This window comes from Otolemur garnettii, unplaced genomic scaffold (genome assembly GCF_000181295.1).
Source record: "Otolemur garnettii isolate 467f Iridium unplaced genomic scaffold, OtoGar3 scaffold00006, whole genome shotgun sequence".
NCBI lineage: Eukaryota > Metazoa > Chordata > Mammalia > Primates > Galagidae > Otolemur > Otolemur garnettii.
In genome coordinates this window covers 21,663,542-21,667,437 of record NW_003852401.1, presented here as the reverse complement: position 1 = coordinate 21,667,437, position 3,896 = coordinate 21,663,542, and the positions used below count along the sequence as shown (strand labels likewise).

Here is a 3,896-nt window from a genome sequence, read left to right as displayed (position 1 = left end):
AGATTCTAGATGTCCATCTTTTTCAATCACTGAATAGTAAGTATTTTATGGATACATACACCACAATGTATTGGTTGATTCCTGTATGGAAGGATACTTAGATTATTTCTACATCTTCATAATTGTGAATTGTACTTCTATAAACATTTCAGTGCAAGTGTCTTTATAAAATGTCTTTGTTTCCTTTGGGTAAATGCTTAGTAGTGGGATTGTAGGATTAAATGATAGGTCTACTTTTAGTTCTTTGAGATATCTCCACATTACTTTCCCTAGAGGTTGTACTAGTTTGCAGTCCCACCAACAGTCCTTTCTCTCCACATCCATGCCAGTACTTGATGCTTTGGGACTTTATGATGTGAGTCATTCTCACTGAGGTTAGGTGATATCCCAATGTGGTTTTTATTTGCATTTCCCTGATGATTAGAAATGATGAGCATTTTTTCATGTGTTTGTTGGCCATTAGTCTATTTTCACAAATAAAAGTATCTTTTTATATCTCTTGCCCAATTTTTCATGTTTTTTTTCGATCTTGTTTATTTTCTTGAGTTCTTCGTAGAGTCTGGTTATCAGCCTTTGTCAGATGTGTGGCATGCAAATATCTTCTCCCATTCTGTGGGTTGTCTATTTGCTTTATTGATTGTGTCCTTGGCTGTGTAGAAACTTTTTGACTCTATCAGGTTCTGTTTATTTATTTTTGTTGTTGCTATATTTGCCATTGGTGCATTCTCCATAAATTCTTTCCCTAGGCTGATATCTTGAAGAGTTTTTCCCACATTTTCTTCTAGAATTTGTATAGTTTCATGTCTTATAGGTCTTTTATCTATTGTGAGATGATGTTTGTGAGTGGTGAGAGGTATGGGTCCTGTGTAAGCCTTTCCTATGTGACTATCCATTTCACCCAGCACCCACTTATTGAACAGAGATTCTTTCCCCTAGTTTATCCTTTTGTTTGCTGTGTCAAAGATCAGATGGTGATAGGAACATAATTTCATCTCTAGATTCTCTGTTCTGTTCTATAGAGCTCTTTCTCAATTTTTATGCCAATACCATGCTCTTTTGATCACTATAGCCTTGCAGTATAGCCTGAAATCTGATAACGTGAGGCCTCCAGATTTGTTCTTATTTCATAGGACTGTACTAGTTATTCAGGGTCTTTTCTGATTTCATATGAAGCATAGAACAATGTTTCAAGATCTGCAAAATAGGACATTGATAATTTAATGGGGATGGGACTGAATTTGTAAGTTACTTTGGGTGCAAAAGACATTTAAAAAATGTTGATTTAGCCAATTCAAGTGTGATCTGTTTTTACATTGGTTAACATCCTCTCCAACTTCTTTTCTCTCTCTCTAGAGATTATTTAGCATCTTTGTTAAATATATTCCAAAATATTTCATATTCTTTGTTGTTACTGTGGAGGAAATCATATTTTTTATTTGATTCTCAGCTTGACTGTTCTTGGTGTATATGAAAGCTATTGATTTATGTATATTGACTTTATAGCCTGAGATATTGCTATATTTATTTATCAAACTCAGGAGTCTCTAGGTTGAGTCCCTGGAGTTTTCTAGATATAAAATCATAACATTGACCTCTTCTGTCCTCATTTGGATACCCTTAATACGCTTCTCATGTCTGATTACTCTGGCTAGCACTTCCACCACTATGTTGAATAGTAGTGGCAGTAGTCTTGTCCCAGTTTTAAGCAGGAATGTTTTCAATTTTTCTCCATTCACTATGATGTTGGCTGTGGGTTTGTTATAGAGGATTTCTGTTCATTTAAGGACTGTCCTATCTATGCCAGTTTTCTTAAGTGTTTTTATCAAAAAAGGGTGCTGAATTTTGAGGTACAACCCATTCTGAGAACTACTGCTCAGTTACGGGCTCTGAAAGCATCTCTATTTCTAGTTCTGCAGCTTATTCCAACAATATGGATGCAATGTAAAAACTCTTCTGTGAAAGGCCTATGGAGAAAGGGAAAACAAATGAAAACTGGCCCCAAAGAATCAGCTGCCATGGAAAGAATGAGAATGTTCATTCTCTGTGCTCCTGCCAAACTGGCTGCTGGGATGGTGATCATGCCTGAAACAGGCATTGTAACTTACTGGAGAATCTGGCTGATAGACAATAGTCTGTCCTTTGGCAGTCTATGCCACTCATTGCTCCTGGACAACAATCTGCTGCTGTGTGTGGATCTAGCCAGCAGTGACAGCTGTCTGGGTCTGCTAGATAATGATTTGCTGGGTTTGGCCCTGCTGGAAGTACCTGCACAGCCTGCCCACCTGGATCTGGATCTGTCCAGGCAGGAACAACTGTATCTGCTACAAACCCTGTGTCCCAGACACAGGTACTTGCCTGATGGTTTGACCTTTTCCACCAGGGACAGCCTAGACTATGATGGGTTGACCAGTTGATGTGATTAACTGGCCTCCACTGACCTGTACCCTTAATGGCTGCCCCTCAACCTGCTGCTGAATCTGTCCGGCCTGCACAACAATTTGCTCCGTAGAACTATTGCTGTTTGCTGTGTACTGCTCCATGGTCTCTCCAAGTTCGAATTCTGTCCCCAGTGAGCTTCACTCTGGAGATCCTGGAAGACTGTGAAGTACAATCAGTGCCTCTCTCCCGCAGTTCGCTGCCTGCGCTGATTGACTCCTGTACCAGATTCCGAAACCCAAGGCTCCAGCTACCACTGCCGCTGCCTGGCCCCTAGTGTATTCTGTAGGGTGTTGTGTCTCTTGTAACCTGCAAACTGAGACAATTTAACTTTGTTCTCTTTAATTTGTATAACTATTCTTTTTCTTGCCCGATTGCTCTATGCCTTGCAATACTATACTGAATAAAATTGGTAAGAGTTGACCCCCTTATCTAGTTCCTAATCTTAGAGGAAAAACTCTCAGCTTTTTACCATTTAGTATTATGTTAGGATCAGACTTCTCATCTCTGGCCTTCCCTAGGTTGAGGCATATCCTTCTGTACCGGATTTTTTTTTTTTTTTTTGAGACAGAGGCTCACTTTGTAACCCCAGAGTGTTGTCGCGTCACAGCTAACAGCAACCTCAAGCTCAAGCTATTATTTTGCCTCAGCCTCCCGAGTAGCTGGGACTACAGGCACCAGCTACAATGCCCAGCTATTTTTAGAGACGGGGGTCTCACTCTGGCTCAGGCTGGTCTCAACCCTGTGAGCTACGGCAATCCACCTGCCTCAGTCTCCCAAAGTGCTGGGATTATAGGCATGAGCCGTCATCCCTGGCCCATATATTTTTCTTTTTCTTGAGCGGGTTTTATTATGATTTTATTTTTATTTGTATTTTGTCAAATACTTACTTTGTTGTTTATTAAGATGATCATGATTTTTATTCTTCATTCTGTTAATGTGATATACATCACATTTAATAATTTTCTTTCTTTTTTTTTTTTGAGACAGAGGCTCAAGCTGTCCCCCTGGGTAGAGTGCCGTGGCATTACAGCTCACAGCAACCTCCAACTCCTGGGCTCAAGTGAGTCTCTTGCCTCCACCTCCCAAGGAGCTGGAACCACAGGTGCCCTCCACAACACTGGGCTATTTTTTGGTTGCAGCCGTCATTGTTGTTTGGCCGTCTGGGCTGGGGATTCGAACCCGCCACCTTAGGTGTACGTGGCTGGCGCCTTAGCCGGTTGAGCTATAGGCACCAAGCCACATTTAATAATTTTCATCTGTTGAACCATTCTTATATCACAGGTGGGAAAAAATCCCACTTTAATAAAGTATATAACCTTTTTAAAGTACTGGTGAACTTTTTCTAGTATTTTTAAAATTATATTTTTATATGTATTCATCAGTGATATTGGTCTAGAATTTTCTTTTCCTGGAGTGTCCTTTTCTGATTTGGGTATCAAGGTAGCACAGGTATTGAA

At 40.1% G+C, this 3,896-nt stretch overlaps 1 pseudogene; it reads right to left on the bottom strand.

Annotated features, from left to right (window-relative positions):
- Window positions 1-1,873: 1,873 nt before the first annotated feature.
- On the bottom strand, window positions 1,874-2,555 carry LOC100958866 (annotated as a pseudogene).
- Between the last annotated feature and the right edge of the window lie 1,341 nt (window positions 2,556-3,896).